Source organism: Phocoena phocoena, chromosome X, assembly GCF_963924675.1.
Source record: "Phocoena phocoena chromosome X, mPhoPho1.1, whole genome shotgun sequence".
In the NCBI taxonomy this organism is placed as follows: Eukaryota; Metazoa; Chordata; class Mammalia; order Artiodactyla; family Phocoenidae; genus Phocoena; species Phocoena phocoena.
Genome location: NC_089240.1, coordinates 61,254,732 through 61,272,319, shown reverse-complemented (window position 1 = coordinate 61,272,319; position 17,588 = coordinate 61,254,732). Strand labels below are relative to the sequence as shown.

The 17,588-nt window shown below is 46.8% G+C and overlaps 1 protein-coding gene and 1 pseudogene across 1 annotated transcript in view; both read right to left on the bottom strand.

The window, feature by feature from the left end:
- The window catches only part of NHSL2 (NHS like 2), a 262,969-nt gene that overhangs the window by 141,374 nt on the left and 104,007 nt on the right, over positions 1–17,588 (bottom strand). The gene's annotated exons all lie outside the window — the stretch shown is intronic.
- On the bottom strand, positions 11,032–13,763 carry LOC136142707 (microtubule-associated protein RP/EB family member 1 pseudogene; annotated as a pseudogene).

The following is a 17,588-nucleotide window of genomic DNA, read 5'->3' as shown; positions in this document are numbered from 1 at the left end:
GCACTCCAGGCAGAAGGAAAAGCAGGCACAAAGCACGAATGTGCCTGGAAAGCTTAAAGAATGATCAGGAGATGAGTGTGGCTGGGATGAGGGAGGTAACGGAAGGATTTGTAGGAGATCATGTCAGGGAGGTAAGGGGGGTGGCAGATTCTGAGGGCCTCGCAGGCTACCCTAAAGACTTTTAATATGAGTGAGATGGGGAACAATTAGAGGATGTTGAGTAAAAGACTGACATAGACTATGTTTTAACAGCATCATTTTAGGAGACTAGTGACAGGCAAGAGAGGATGATGGCTTGGACTAGGTGGTAGCAGTGGAGGTGGTGAGACGTGGTCGGATTTGAAATAGATTTTGAAGGTGATGCCGAAAAATCCTGTTCACTAAAATGACCAGAGCGAAAGCCCAAACCCAAGATCAGAGACTTGTCACCTCTTAACACTGAATATCACTGAAAATTCTGTCATTCCACAAGATTTCAGAAGTCCCTGCATGCGGCTCGACAATCCTAATCCATTACCACTTGTGTAGGACACACAACTCTAGGCCAAAGGCCCATCCCCAAAGGTTCCCAGAGTGTACCTGACTCCAGAACAATTCCATAAAACTATCATCACAGACTTTCTAGCCAACCTACCCCACCCTAAAGCCACAACTCTATGGGGGTTGTGCTGCGTGCCATTTTGCCCCCAATTGGGTCCAGCCTCTGCCTCCACTGGCTCCTCCGTGAGTTGGCCTAACCATGTCACATCAGAATTCTAGGAAACACTGTCCACACCTGCCCTGTTCCTACCTCCTGTCCCCTGCTCACCAGCACTCACAGGCTGGCAGCAGATGGATGGCATCCATCAACCACTGAGCAGATAGGGATGGGTCCCAGAGATAGTCAGAACACAGTGTGGGCAACATCTCAAAGGTACCATGATTTTGATAAGCATTTAAAATTTTGCCTGGCAGCCATCAACTAGATCACTGGCAGATCATTGGGAAGAAAGAGAAAATAGAAAAGTCGGCTCCACAGGCTAAAAGCCCCCAGCCTGGAGTATCTTCTGGGAAGAAAAGCACCCTGGCATTTTTTGAGAGCACACTGTTGATGCTCAGGACAAGGCCTATTGCTTCATATTCGTGAACACCCAGCAAAGGCACCCAGCTGCAAACTGGAAAACAGCACATGATTCTGAGGACTCATTCCAGAGCCAGGAAAAACTGATGGTATTTTGTTTATGTTCAGAGAAATCAATCCAGAGATCAGCCCCACAGCCAAAGTCAGCAAGACCAGGGAGAAAATTGCTGCCAATCGGGGAGGGGATGAACTGCACTGGAATCCTGGATCCAGGACTTTGAAGCTATGTGCCCTTGGGTAAGATTCTTAACCCTCCAAGGACCTCAATTTTCTAACCTGTAAAATAGAGACGATACCTACCTCACAGAGTTGCATTAAGGATCAAAAGAGCTTGTGTGCGTAAAATGTGTCTGGTGCGGCCTCTGGGATACTGGCTGCTCACTACACGTTGTTTTTTTTCTCGTGTCCCCTTATCTTTGGCAAGAGCCAGGCCAGTGGTATGGTGCAACTATGGAGTTCCAGTGGCCCCTGTTGCCCTTAGGAAGATCTCTCTGAGGAATTCTCTGGCTCTTTTATGCCAATGCTGTTTTTTGCTCTTTACTAAATGGGCATCCTGGGCAGCTGGCATTTGATCCCAGCAGGACGTGATTCCATGCACAGCTGGTCACTGAAGGGCATTAATGCCTATTAATTAACCGTACATTCAGCTGACCTGCCTAGGCAGCTGCTTTCATTTCCAGAGTCCCAAATCTTTTCTTATTCCATTCCAGGTTGTTTGAATTTCTACGTATGGAAAGCTGTTGACGCAGACCGTGGCTCTCTCCTCTCCTCTTTCATCCTCTCAGCCTCTCCTCTCTTCTCCATTCACCTCCCTCTGCCTGCCCACACCTTGGCTCTCCATCTTTTTCCTTCTCTCCCTTAGCTCTTTCACTAACCCTCATCCGAAGACAGTGCTTATGGAGAGAGCAGTTAAAAGTGGCTCAAGTGGATGCATCGTCAGGCTTGGGGGAAACCACTGTACTTTCTCTTTGCCCTGTCCTACCAGCCCATCCCCAAGCCCACTTTCCCGTCCCTTCACACTAGGCTGGGTAATGGGATGACAAAGCAAAACATGGCTGTCACCCTCAGGGAACTCTCAATCTAGTGGGAGAGACAGAAGCCCCACAGTGTTATGAAGAGCTGGAGAGGGAGGTACAGAGATGGGAAAGTGTGCTTGCCTCTGAGGGGTGGGGGAAAGCTTTACAAAAGAGCGGAGGCTTGAACTCAGCCTTGAAACCTGAATTTATTTTTCCAAATGGAGAGAGCGTCAAAGGGTATCCCAGGGGAGGAGGTGGCATCGATGAAAGAAGGACAGTGTGTGTTTGGCGCTCTGTGTGGCCAGATGGTAAGGTTTAGGAGATGAGCACCAACAATCCTTGAAGGAGAATCTGGAGCCAGCTTGCTGGGCAGCGTGACTGAGGGGGTTAGGGCGTGAGGGTGGACCTGGTGAATGTTGAGAAGGGACGTGATGAAAGCCAGGTTTTAAGAAGATAACTCTGGAAGGCAGAGAGACCAGAAGAAAAACGGAGGCCAGTTAGGAAGCTGCTGCAATGGTCGTGGCATGAGCAGAGGCCCTGAACTAGGGTGCTAACCTTGGGAATGGAAACGAAAGGGCAGAGGTGCCCCTGGGGCCTACTCCTCTAGCTTCAGCCTCTGTTTTGAATGCATTCTTCACCTTTTCCCCAATATCTTCTCCCTCGATGATCTTAATGGATGCTGGGTCTCAACCCTAACTCCCACTTCAAAGTGGATTTATCCCAAATCTATATCTTGAGGTTGACTTCTAATGTACACCTGGGATCAAATAGTGGCTGTTTTCTGAACATTCTCAAAATACCATCTCATCATCTCATCATGTTCAAACCTGCCATCAGGGTGCCTGCAGCTCAGCCCTAAGCCAGCCCAAGGAAACTGTGGACCTAGGCTACCTTACAGGCTTCTGGGGCCTAACTCAGCCACTGAAGGATTATTTTACACCTTTCTGGGACAAATTTGATTTCCCAGTTCTAAACCACCAATTCCATGTGGACTTGGAGGACTCAACATGTTCATACCTTGGGGATGGCCTTCCTTCCCTCATGTCCTGTCAAGTCCCTCAGCAGTGGTCCTCAGCCAGGGGTGGGTCCTCCCAGCCCCTGGAAGTATTTGGGAATGTGTAGAGGCATTTCTCACTGTCACAATGACCCCAGGGTGCTAAGTGGGCCAGAAGTCAGGATGTTGAACATCCTGCAATGCGCAGGACCATCCCACACTGCAAAGAATCGTCTCACCCCAAGTGCCAATAGTACTCTCACTGAGAAACACTGTGACCACGAGCTCAGTTGAGGGCAGGAATTCTGTCTATTTTGTTCTCTACTGTGTTCAGGAGAGTGCACAGCACATGAGGGTGTGCAATGAGTGTTTGTTAAATTAATAAATTGACTCACCCCTTCATATAAGCAACACCTACTGAGCATTGCCCTGGTGCTGGGGATAGAAAAACAAACAAGACTTGGGCAGTGCCTTTGTCCCTTAGCCAGCCTTAGCTGGGAAGGGTAAAGATGATCCTGAGATGGAGGCTGAAAGTCAAGAACACGTCACCTTCCAGAACTACCACGGGGTCCCTTCCTAGCGAGCAGAACGTACTGCCAGTTGAATGATGAATTGAAATTCATTCATTCATTCAACCAGCACTTGAATAGCACGTGAACTTTTTGAAGTACCTTCTCACACATGATCTTGCTGGAGTTGGCCTGGGAGGAGGGGAGGGTTAGGGCGGGGGCTGGAAGCAGAGTGGAGGCCTGAGAGGTTCCTGCCCAGCTCGGGCTGGAACAGACAGGCCCAATCAGACAGTCTCTTGGGACTGGGGGGCGGGTCTGGTGTAAATGGAAATGTGTGCCACATGGCCTGAATTGCAGAGGCCGGCCTCAGGCTCCCACAGCCCCCAAACACTTCCAGATGGATTTATTTATAACTCCCAAAGCAGAGGCAGCACTCCGTTCCTTTTCCTCACTCTCCTCCCCACTCCTGGAGCAAGGCTTGGCCGCCCCTTTCCACTCCGGAAACCAGCAGGAGATGGGAATGTGCTGTACTGCTCAGCCCAAGTTCATGGTCACTGCCTGTCCCCTAGGTGGCAACAGCAGCTCACTGTGTGGGTTCCGGCTAAGCTGGCCATACTCCTGCCGCCCCCCCCCCTCCGCCCCCCGCCCCCCCCCCACCTCTGTGGGCTCTCTGCTAAATGGGTGGTGTGAACCGGTCATGTTCACTCTGGTAAGTTTCTATTCCAGACTTGCCTCCAGTTTGTAAAGCCAGTCACACCCATTTCTTCTCATTCTCTGTCTCTGGTAGATTCTGAGCTCCCTCCCCTCCCCCTTCTCCCATAGGATACTGCTTCTCACTGTACAGGCTGCCAGAAGCTTTGGACTCAGATGTTTTCCAAATCAGGAAACTGAAGCTCAGAGAGGTTGAGTGACTTGCCCAAGGTCACACAGCATGTTAACTAGCAGAGCCAGACATCTAAAGCCCTAAGCTCTGTCTCTGATGCTAGTGCCTCCTGGACCTCACGTTTCCTCATGTGTGAAGTGGAACAAATGCGTGGCAGGTGGTCTGGTTGGAAGTGTGGGCTCTGGAACTGCTCTGTATTGAGTGTGTGCTGGTTCTGTCATTTACTGGCTGGATGACCTTCGATGAGTCACTCTTCCTCTCTGTAACTCAATTTCTTTATCTTTGAAAGATTAAAGAGAGAATGGGGGGCTTCCCTGGTGGCGCAGTGGTTGAGAATCTGCCTGCCAATGCAGGGGACACGGGTTCGAGCCCTGGTCTGCGAAGATCCCACATGCCACGGAGCAACTGGGCCCGTGAGCCACAATTACTGAGCCTGCGCGTCTGGAGCCTGTGCTCCGCAACAAGAGAGGCTGCAATAGTGAGAGGCCTGCACACCACGATGAAGAGTGGCCCCCGCTTGCCACAACTAGAGAAAGCCCTCACACAGAAACGAAGACCCAACACAGCCACAAATAAAAATTAATTAATTAATTTAAAAAAAAAAGAGAGAATGGACTGAAATGGTTTAGCACAGTGTCTGGCCCATAGTAAGCCCACAATAAATAATAACCAATATGATAGCTTATTGCTCAGTTGCATCATTAGAAAGCTCACAGCTCCCATCTCTTAAAATATGGACCAGGCCCCATACAAACATCGCCTCGTGACTCCTCACACTATACAGAAAGAAGTAGACTTGGGTTTGGAGAGATTAATGACTTGCCTAAGGCCACCCTTGTAGGAATAGAGGAGGGGCTTGAACCCGGTTCTAGGTGAGTCCAAGGTTACGGATTCCATGTTTCTTATAGTCCTATAAACTCCTATAGAGTCTGAAGGATAAAAGCCCCCATATGAATCCTTTGCCCTGCCTCTCCCACACGACCCCTGCCCTATCTTGCCTCCTTTAGGACTGGCCCAGGAGCTCTTTCTGTCTGAGCACTTCGGTGGCCCTAAGCAGGGCCTGTGAGCACATCAGACCTAGAGGAACCTGGGGCTGAAGCCTTCCCGCTTCCCTCCTCTCCTAGCCACAGCTGGAACTGGTGGTGGCTGGAGGGGGCAGGGTGGCAAAGAAGGCAGATGAAGCCTCCAGGGTCAAGCTTCTAGATGCACCATATCTGTTTCCTGTACAACCTCTCTGCCCTCAAAGTTACTCAGAACCAAAGTCTGGTGAACCCACCTCTCTGCCTCCATGGGTCCAGACAAATTTTCCTGCAGCTGTTTAGCGACACATGACACCAGATTTCTGCCCCAGCGGGAGTCTACGGTATTCTCACATTCCTTTCTGCTTGCTGCTACGCAATGAAACATGCATCATTTCTGCATGTTTTCCCATCCCACACCACACATCAGTACCACCAGTGATGGCATGAGGGAATAGCACAATCTCTGTGCACATATGGGCAAGGAAATAAGCAGATGCTTCTCTCAGCTGAACGTGACTCACCAAAGGGGCTCCAAATGCCATGAACAATTAGGTTCAATCTAGCTGTATGTCCCTCAGCTTTTCAGTGAGCTGCCCAGGAAGCTCAGAATTCCTGATAGCCCAAGAATAAGTGCAGAGTTACTTCATAAATGCCCAGCACAGAAAGGACATTTAATAACTGCTTAATCTCTATCCAAACAAAGTAACTCTCAAAGTTTGTGGACAAACATTACCAGAGAGTCCCAGGGGCAGCTCCTCTCTGCTTCCAGCATTGACGTTTAGGAAAGATTCCTCATCAAGCACAGGCATTGGCCCTTACCCCAGAAACGACCAGATCTCCAGCCCCAGCCCTACTGCATAGGCTCTCTGAGCCTCGGTTTCCTCCTCTGTTGTTCTGAGGCATCTAGCATGAGTCAGGTACATTGATACTTTCTCAACAGACAGTACATTTATCAAGCTTTACCTTGGAGTCAAAGTAAAGTTTTACACATTCTAGAGTCATCTGGAGGATGATTCAGGAAATTCTTTATTCTCTCAATACTTATTGAGCATCTACTAGGTACAGAGATGCATGGGAGAAACAAAATAAATTCAAAATAAAGTTTCTTTCCTCCAAGAGACTCTAATACAGCTGGACATTTAGATAAGTGTGGAATATTTCAGAATTTCTGAATGCCTTGAGGAGCCAGGCAAGTACTATAAATGAGTGAAGGAGGCTGGAGTAATATAATAATAATAATAATTAATAATAATAGGGAGTGGTGGGAACTGTGGCGAACTGGAGAGCAAGAGCTCCATCTAACAGGGAAGCCATCACCCCAATCCAGCTAACTACTAACCTGTAAGAATGCACAGCCAGTATTACTAGACTTCTCTGTTTTTCAAAGAAGCCAGAAATCCAGATTGAATGGAAAGATTACTAATTGTGACTTGTTAACAAATAATTTAGAAAAGAAACAAACCACAAGCAGACTAAACCAAACATATCTGTGGGCATTATTCGGCCCACCAGCCACCGGTTTATGACCTGTCCATTATGGTAGATGATACACTGCCAAAATAAGTGTTACTGACAATAAGTTCTGGAGGTGCTCAGAGGAGGACGTGAGTCCCTTGGGTTGGTATAATCTGGAAAACTTTCCTCAAGGTGGTCAGATTCAGACCAGGCCCCAAAGTGTGGGTATGAATCTGATAGGCAGAAGGAAAGGGCACAAGGCTTTTGGCAAGAATAGACGGGGGAACCAAGAAGGTGGTAGTCAGAGCTCAGAGGTAGTGAAGGGGTGCATCTGGCTGTTATGAAGGCATCTTGGGGGAACGGCAACCTCTGGCCTTTGGTTGGTCTCAGTGGACGAGGTTTCTTGTGACCAGAATCAGGAATCTCAGAGTGGAGGAAACAAGGGAAGATAGGGACCTACTGTTTAGAGGGTCTGATTCTGAAAAGCCAGTCAGAGAGTAATATTAAACACAGACAAGGCCTTTTCTAGAATACAGCAATGTAAAAATCTGTGAGAAGCACAAATAAATAATGCAGGATCCTGGCTGGTGACTAGAAACAGGTCCAGAAGGTGGGAATGGATAAACCACAGTACGATGAGACGTACCATGTAGGAAAGGGGGCTCTGGCCCCATACAAGCACTGGAGAAAGGAAAAAATGAACAGGAGCTTTGAAATAGCCAGCAATCCACAAAAATCCTGGAAACTATTTTAAAAACACTTTAGTAAGAGCCAAGGTAAAATATATGTCCAGGATTAAAAGCCCCAGGGATTAGAAACCATTCTCCCACAGGGCTCTCTGGCAGCTGGGATAGTAATGGAAGGAAAGAAGGCACTTTACCCAAAGTGGAGGGCATGGAGACGTGTGGCATGCAGGTGTCAGGGAGAATAATATTGGCCTTCTATCGGATTATGTAACCCCTAAAACAAGAGGCAAGGTGGTTAAGGGTCATAGAAAAAGCATAAGTGTGGTAGGCAAAATTATGGCCCCCCCCCCAAATATGTCCGTGTCCTAAATCACCAGAACCTGTGAATATGTTAGGTTAAATAGCAAAGTCCGGAAATAAGGTTTGCAGATGGAATTAAGGTTGCTAATCAGCTGACCTCAAGATGGGGAGACTCCCCTGCATGTAGTAGGTGGGCATAATGTAATCACAAAGGTCCTTATAAAGTGAAAGAGGGGGGCAGGTGAGGCAGAGTTAGAGAAGGAGATGTGACAACAGAAGCAAGGTCAGAGAGACGGGATATGAGAAAGACTCAACCAGCCGTTACTGGTTTTGAAGATGGAGGAAGGGGACAAAAACCAAGGAATGCAGGCAGTGTCTAGAAGCTGGAAAAGGCAAGTAAACAGATCCTCCCCTAGAAGCGCCAGAGGGAATGCAGCCCTGCCAACACCTTGATTTTAGTCCAATGAGACCCATTTCAGAGGTCTAACCTCCAGAACTGTAAGACAATATATTTCTGTTGCTTTAAGCCACTAAATTTGTGGTAATTTGTTACAGGGGCAATAGGAAACTAATACAACTAGCTTTGAACTCAGATGTAGGGTTTAATCCTGACTCCACTATACAGCAATTACTTGACCTTGGTCCAGTCATTTAACCTCTCTGAGCCCTAATATCCTCATCTCATCCTCAGAAATGATGTCCATAATACTTACACTTCGCAGAGTTGAGGTGAAGAGCAACTGAGATGATGAACATAAAAGAGCTAGCACAGCTTGGCACAGAGAAGGTGCCCGGCAATGTTCTTTTCTTTCCATCAATGCATTTGATGAAATAGTAATTGATACCTAGGATGAATGGTGTTCTGGTAAATGTTTAACCACTGGCTTTTAAAAAAATGCATGCATGTATATACATATATATATTTACTTATTATGTAAGAAGTGAAACACACAATTTATGAATAACAATGAAATAATACTCTATTGCAAATTCCATATAGCCAATTGACTTTCATACAATGAGTTCATTAATTTTGCTGAACTCTTACATCCATAGCCATCCTACAGCTGAAAAAGAAGAGTGAGTGTAGTTCCTACATGAATGGTGGTTGATACTTTCATTTATGTTAATGAGTAAGAAGAAAGTGAAATGGGGAAGAAGCGTTGGAACTTGACAGATTCATCAATGATTCAAACAACTCCTTTGCTGAATCAGATAGTAGTTTCCATGTACTGGAAGCATATTTCTTCAATTTTTGGGGTGTTATTCATGAAGATGGACATCATTTCTGAGGATGAGATGAGGATATCAGGGCTATAAATATGAAACACTTTTAAGTTTAATGTACATTGTTTTTTTCTCTTGAAATACAGAATTTTATTTAGAAACTGTTTAAAGTAGCAAAAAACCCTGTCAAGACAGACCAGGTGGAAAATGGCTTCCCAATAAAATGGAATTTTAGGGCAACAAAGGTCTAAAAGGCCACAAAAGAGAAATAGCACCACTGTTATTTGAACAATGGCTAGTTACTTGCATTTTTTGGAATTGTTAATCACTGAATCTGGGTTTTCCTCTGAATTCCACACAGAGCATGCACTACACGATAATTTTATCATAAAATATCTGCTTGCTACACACATTTTAGGACAAGCTACCACCAGAAACAAATCAATACAAATACATCAGGGGCAGAACAATCTCAGTAGTGGGTAACACATTTTGCAGAATTCTGCCGAACAAAGGAACTGAATAGGCTGTGGGCAAAGCAAATGAGGGAGTTAAGGAATGAACTATTTTAAATATTAATAATGAACTCAGACATGGTACTGTATTTTCTGCAAAAGAAAATTAACATTTAGTAACACGCTAACATTTTTATCTCCGAAGAGATTAGTGCGCTGGCAAAGTATTCCGATAACAGTGGAGGGCTGGGGACAGCAGGTACCGAAAACACCCAGCCTTGCAGATCCCAAGGTAGCAGTGGCCTTCCTTCACTGATCACTCCCTTTGCCAGAGGTCCAGAAAGAACTTGCAGCACGATCACCTGCCTGCTGAACTTCCACTCTAAGCAGCAAACTTTAAGGAGCCAAAGAGGAGTCCCCAGTGGGCAAGGGGAGCAGAGAAGAGAAACATGTTAAATGTAAACTTAAAAGACAGTAAAAAGGGGCACAACCCCCATTCAAATCCCAGAGATGCGGGCAAGTCCCCAAAAGTAGTTGTTAGATTTAAAAACTGGACACACCTCATTTCAAAAACAACAACAACAACAACAACAACAAAACACAGTACATAGAAATATCAGGGATAACTGGAAAAATCACCAGAGAAATGTTCTATGAAAATCAAGCTCTTCGACTCAACACGTCTCAGGGCTGAAACACACCCTCTATTCATCCAGGCAACAATGCCTCTTGCTTCTTATCAGGGATGCAACTGGTCAAGGACACTAAATGGCTTTACAAAGCAACGTTTCAAACTTTCCTTTTGGGCCAAGGTCTGCGCCTATGAGGATCAGGCAGCCCCGTGAGGGCTGGGAACAGCAGCTCCCAAAGGTTCCAGGTTCTGGCCCTTCCTTCCCAGACACAATGTCAAACACACGGAAGCTCCTGTCATGTTACATTTTACATTTTGAAATATGGAAGCATCTTTTAAATACTCTTAAGGCATTTATTTATTAAAACGTTCTCTGTCAAGATTTCACATTAGCTTAAAATTCAAACCAGTCTTTACACTTCTCTACTGAGGTCTCCCCCTTCTCCAGCCATCAGTGCTACCGGCATCCACACAGTGAGCCCCACGGTCAGCCTCTTTGTTCCCTGGGTGAACCAACTAGATGTTAATACTGCTCTGCTACAAGGTAAAAGCTCCTAACTCAAACTTATTGGAAAAGGAGTGAAACTTCTGCAAAGTGCACTTTAAGAAGAGGTACTTTTTGCTTATGAAAAGAAACCAGTGAGTCCTCTAAGAATAATAAAAGGGAATATTTTACAGTTAAGCACACGATTTGGAGTGAAGAATTCGGATGATGCTCAGCTGGTCCAGGCTGTTAATACTCTTCTTGTTCCTCCTGCGGGCCCCCTTCATCAGTTATCACGAAGCCTTCATCTGTGGCATAGAGAATGTCCACAATCGTCTGCAATACAGGGTTGTTTTCCCCCTCGTTCTCCCGGCAAATCAATTCAATGTTCCTTAGCTTTCCAAAGTAGCAATCTCTCTCTTTCTCCAAGTCTTCGACGGTAAGTTTCAATACGTTGATCTGCTGCATCAATTCGGCTGCTTCGTCATCCCAGTTCCCCACACCAGGATTCTTCCGCACCTCGCCCAGGCCAGCCTTAGGGGTTGCAGTAGTTCTGTGTGTTGCAATGGGCCTCTGTGGAGCTGCACTGCTAGAGCTGAGAGGTTTCTTCGGTTTGTTCAGAGCTGGAGCAACAAGGGAGGGGGCCACCGCAGTTTCTTGACCTTGTCTGGCAGCTACAGGGTCATAGTCTTTCCCATCATAGTTTGCATCAAAAAACTTCTTGAACCACTGAACGAATTCAAAATTGTCCTGAAACTTTCCTTTTACTAATTTGCCCACAGGAATTATTTTGTCAACACCCATCCTCTTAAAACCTGCTTGTAGTATTTTGAAGTTCTAGATGTATTCGTGTTCTAGCTTAGCTTGGAATTTCACTTTCTTCAAGGCGATGGAGCCAGGGAACAGCATGTCCATAAACTGACAATAGGCAGCCCCTGAGCACAACTGTTCAATCTTTGTCAGATTCAACTGCAGAGACTCATTGATCCAGGCCAGCATGTCATGTCGACTGAGGTTATCACTGGTGACCGACGTTGAGTACACATTCACTGCCGTCTTCAGGCTCCGGTTCTGTCTTCGTCTCGTTCAAACCGCCTGACCTAATGTACATTATTAACATTTTCTCCATCACTTTCTCAAGGCTAGAGTACAACGAACAAAACAAGAATCTTTCCCCTTATGCTGACATCTTACATCATTATAAAACGTGTCAAAACTGAGAAATTAACATTAATAACTAAAGTATAAAGCTTATTTGGATTTCACCGATTTTTCCACAAAAGTCTTCTCTCTGTTCTAGGATCCAATCCAGGATCCCATATTGCATTTATTCGGTCATTTATTTGGTAGAATATCCCTCATGTTGGCTTGTTTTCTGTTTTCTCCTATAATTTAATTTTTAACAATAGCTGCGTTTAATAATTGGCTCACAGGTTTCCTAAATATTGAACAACTGGCTCTCATGAGCCACAAGCCCAAGCCAGCTCTAGCACACCACTACCTAGGAAGCTCTAAGCAAAACCGACAATTCATTTGTTTTTTCCATCAATTCCACTAATATTTATTGAGCGCCCTCTAGGGGCTAGTGCTGGAGGTGTGGAGAAAACGGAAACGTGCAGTCCTTGCCACAGAGAAAATTACAGGTTAGGGGACGTGGCTGAGCAGTAGCAGATAGCACCCCTAGAGCAATCAGGGCCATGATGGGAGGGAATAGGATGTGCTGGAGCACTCAGAGGTGGGAGGGACCAACCCTGCCTGGGGAGGTCAAGGAAAGCTTCACAAAAGAAGTAAAGGATGAGCAAGAGCTCCCCAGGTGGGACGCAAGGAGATAAGACGACTGTGTGAGCTGAGTCTTTTTTTAAAAAATAAACTTATTTATTTTTGGCTGCGTTGGGTCTTCGTCGGTGCAAGCAGGCTTTCTCTAGCTGCAGCGAGCCAGGGCTGCTCTTCGTTGTGGTGTGCGGGCTTCTCATTGCAGTGGCTTCTCTCGTTGCAGAGAACGGGCTCTAGGCGCGTGGGCCTCAGTAGTTGTGGCACGTGGCTCAGTAGTTGTGGCTCATGGGCTTAGTTGCTCCGTAGCATGTGGGATCTTCCCGGACCAGGGCTTGAACCTGTGTCCCCTGCATTGGCAGGCAGATTCTTAACCACTGTGCCACCAGGGAAGTCTGTGAGCTGAGTCTTGATGTGTGAGTGAGAATGAGCCAGTCAGTTGAGGAAGCAGAAGGAAAGCAGTCACCATTTATTCTTTCATTCTATAAGCATTTATTAGGCATCAATTCTGTACCAGGCTCTGGAGATGCCCAAATATGTAATGAATAAGGGCATTCAAGTGTGACAAGGGTTGTGATGGTGGAGACGGTGCCTGGGCTGTCTTGAAGATGAGGTTGTGTGTGCACATGTGAAGGTGGTACCATGAAGGAGCATGGACATAAGGGCACTGGCCAGACATCTCCTCCCTGGGAGTGCAGAAGAACCTAAGAGTAAGCTCTCAGGCTTCTACCATCACTTCACCTAATGCAACCAACAGCTTTTGCCAGAGGACGACTAATGCCAGAACCTTTCAATTCAGGTACAATATGTTCACACCCCCCTCCTTCCAGCCCCTCACACCCAGAGCCCCGTGTACAGACCTCTGGGAGCTACACTTAGCAACTGACTCCTGCCTTGGGCAGATGGCATATAAATGCTCTCGGGATGAGGTAGTGTTGACCAACTCAAGGCAAGGGCTCTTCACCTGGGATCAAGAACCCCCAGAAGAGCTCCTATGTCCCCTTCTCAACCCCCCCTAGAGATATACCTCAGCCACTCTATACATCATTATACTGCTTTATTTTCTTCATAGCATTTATTACTATCTGAAATTAAGTCTTTTCTTGCTTTTGCCTGTCTCCTCCCACTAGAATCTCAGCTCCTCAAACATAGAATCCTTGTCTGTCTTGTCATCAATATATCCCCAGCTCACAGCTCAGGGTCTGGCCCATGGCGGGTATTCATGAAATATTTGTGGAGTGGACAAGTGAACGAATGAATGGGTGGATGGATGCTATTATTCAGATTTGAGGGTTGCATTCCTAATCCTCTGTGGCCCAAATTATTTCCCTCAATTTAAAATCCATTGCCTGTCTTTGGTGCTGTGAACTAAAATGTTGCCTGGATGTTGCAGCCATCAAGCCACCACGTTACAGCTGCCCCTAAGGAAACTCAGGATAGAAAAAGGATGCCTGCCATCTAGCAGTCAACTGCTGCAGCCATCCCCCATGGTGTACCCTGAGGAGACTCAGGATGAGAAAGCACAGGATACTGGCCCCAGATAGCAGAGGTGCACATCAAAGGAATGATTTCAGTGAGCCCAGACTCTTGTATCTTCCCATACATAGAAAGCGCTAAATTCCTTAACTTGGGATATCCGGTTTTCTTTCATTAACAGTAATCTTTTGATGTTCCGACTACCTGGTCTTTTGTTGCAAAAACTCCTGTATATCCTGGCTCACCCCCTTGGCTCTTAGGAACAGTTTCTCAGCGTTATCTGAGATGCTGTGTCCCAGGCTAGAAGTCCTCAGAATGTCTGCTGAATAAAACATAACTCTCAACTTTTAGGTTATGTATTTTTTTCCAGTCAACAGTGCCCTGACTCTAAACTTGAACCTTACATGGAGGAAGAAAACTGACATGCATGAAATTCAGAGTGCCCCTCTTGGAATTGTTGTGAGAATGTGAAAGATAATGACAACTAATATTTGTTGTGTTTACTAAGTACCAGTTCCCATTCCAAGCACTTCATATGCATTCAATAAATATTTGTCGAGTCTCTACCAGGTGCCAGGCACTGTTTAGGCCTTAGGGGTATAGCAGTGAATAAAAGACAAAGTAATCTCTACTTTTAGGACCTTAGCCATTAGCTCATTTAATCTGAAAACAACCTTGAGATGCAGACCTTGTGATCAGTCCCATTTTAAAGATGAGGAAACTGAAGCACAAGGTTAGATCACACAGCAGAGCCAGGCAGTCTGGGCCCTGAGCCTGTGTTCTTAACCAATAGGCTCCCCTGCCTCCTGAAGAGCTATTATATAGGGAAGTGCTTGGCAAACTTTGAATGACTTTGACAAATTTGAGTTCCTATTTTTCTTGGTGGGAGCATGGTGTGGGGAGGGGGCAGGAAAGAGACTGGGCCAGGGAGCTCAGAGGATGCGTGGAGAGCAGTGATCCCGGAGGTGCCTTTGGTACTACTTAGGCCAGGAGAGCACTAGCTGTGTCTCTGGAGTCCCCACTGGCCTCTTGCGGGGGCTGTCAGACTTAGCAGACTCACATGGAGTAAGGCTGCATGAAAGAGGCTGCAAGGCCTCCTCACCAGCATGTACTTAGCTCTTTGTGGATTTTTTTTTTTTGGCTAGAGTCCTGTCCTGGTTCCCCTTCTACTGATTTGTTGCCCTTATGGGGGCCCTGCCCCACCCCCCTTGCATAGTCCTCCCATTCAGCCTCTCAGCCCAAGAAGACAAAGGAAAGTTTGGCCAACCCCCACTGGGCTTTTCTGGTTTTCTGTTTCCATTGGAACAAAGAACTGCTCACCAAGTGCTCTCTGATCTTTGGAATGAGAAAGGAAAATAGTTTATCACATGGAGTACCCCACACACACCACCCCCATCACTCACTGGTCTCAGCCTCTCAGGACACCCAGAATCCTGGCAAGGCTAGGCAGGGAAGGCGCCTCCCTTCTGCTCAGCCTTCAGGGAGCCGGCAGGAGAGTGATGACTTCCATCTGGGCTGGCCTGCTTTCCACTCCTTGGGCTCCACCTGTGTCCTAGATGGAGCAGAAGGAAGAAGGAAGCATCCTCCCTCCTGCCTGTCCCACAGCTCCAACCACACAGATGAGCCTCCTAGACCTTGGTCAACAGATTTCCAAGTGATTCCTGCAGAAGGGTGAGAGATTGCTTGGGACCTTGGGCAAATTCCTTAATCCCTCCAAGACTCAGTGTTCACTGAAAAATGGGTCGAAGAATGCCTGCTTCATAATGTTATTGCAAGGATTAAAATTTTAAGTGAGAAATGTTTGAAAAATGCTAGGCCCCAACTAGACTAGGTAGAAGAATTTAGTTTGGTCTAGGAGAGGAGATGGCATTGCTCCAGAGATGGGCCTACCTGAGTGGTAGGTGTGGTAGAAACTTTTGCTCTGGAAAGTGGAGTAGGACGTCCTCCCAACTGCTGGGCTCTGCCAGACTTCTCCCTTGCACCAGGCCTTTGGGTCAGAGCCAGATACCCTTTGCAGAGCACCGCTGGCTTGATCGAATGTGGCTGATGGGCAGCCACCCCATCCCCCATCATTATGTGGCCAGCTATACCATGGTGTCTTTATAGATGTGGGTTGAAAAGAAGATGGCACATTGGAAGAGGTCAAGAAAGCAAAAGGGAATGGCAGGGGTGAGGACCTCTGCCCTTGTGTCCATGGGGCCTGAGTTGCAAACCCAGATGGCCAGGCCCTCACTTTACCCCTTAGAGATGATCACAGATCCCTCACTTTATCAAAGAGCAAACTGAGGATCATAGAGCAGAAGGGACTTGCCCAAGGTCACCCTGGCTAGACCTGCTAACTTCTATGGACTAGTGGGCTCTCTGTTTCCCCTATACAACCTGCTCCTGTGAATCCAGGTCACATGGTCCAGAGATGGCCCAGAGCAGCCTCACTGATCCCCTCAGTCTACCTGTTTATTCAGTAAGTCCTCATTGAGTGCCTACTACGCACCAGGCACCTAGATTAGAAGGCAATGTCTGATTTGGGGGAAAATGAAACAATGAAGGGACTTGGGGGGGCGCAGCAGAGTTGGGGATGGTGCTTTATAAGAGGATGGTCAAAGAAGGATTTATTGAGAAGGTGACATTTGAGCAGAGATCTGAAAGAAGTGAGGGAGTGAGGCCCGCAGATACCTGGAGGAAAAGAATTCCAGGCAGAGGGACTTCCCTGGTGGCGCAGTGGTTAAGAGTCTGCCGGCCAATGCAGGGGACAAGGGTTTGAGCCCTGGTCTGGGAAGATCCCACATGCCGTGGAGCAACTAAGCCTGTGCACCACAACTACTGAGCCTGCTCTCTAGAGCCTGTGAGCCACAACTACTGAGCCTGCGTGCCACAACTACTGAAGCCTGCGCTCTAGAGCCTGCGCTCCTCAACAAGAGAAGCCACCGCAACGAGAAGCCCATGCACCGCAACGAAGAGTAGCCCCTGCTCACCATAACTAGACCCACGTGCAGCAATGAAGATCCAACGTGGTCATAAATTAATTAATTATTTTTTTTTAAATGAAAAAAAAAAAAAAGAATTCCAGAGAGAGAGAACAGCGAATGCAAAGACCCTGAAGCTGTCTGGGAACAGCAAGGAGGCCAGAGTGGCTGGAGCAGAGTGAGTGAGGGAGATAGTGGTAAGACATGAGGTCAGACAGGTCGTGGGGGGACAGATCACTCAGGACCTTGTGGGCCATTGTAAGAACTTAGGCTTTTAGTCTGAAATAGAGACCCATTAGAGGGTTTTGAGCAGAGGCAGGACATGACCTGACTTATGTTTCATCAGGGTCACTCTGACTGCTGTGTCGAGAGTCGATGTAGAGGATCCAATAACTTTATCTAACAGGCAGACCTGGTAGGAAGCTGTTGCTAATATCTAGGCGACAGATGATGGTGGCACAGACCATGATAGTGGTAACAAGTGGTTCAATTCTGGATACTACGAAGGTGGAAATAACATGCTAATAGAGCGGAGATGGGAAAGGAGAGAAAGAGAGAAGAATGACTTTGGGGTTTGGGTCTTGAGCAACTGGAAAG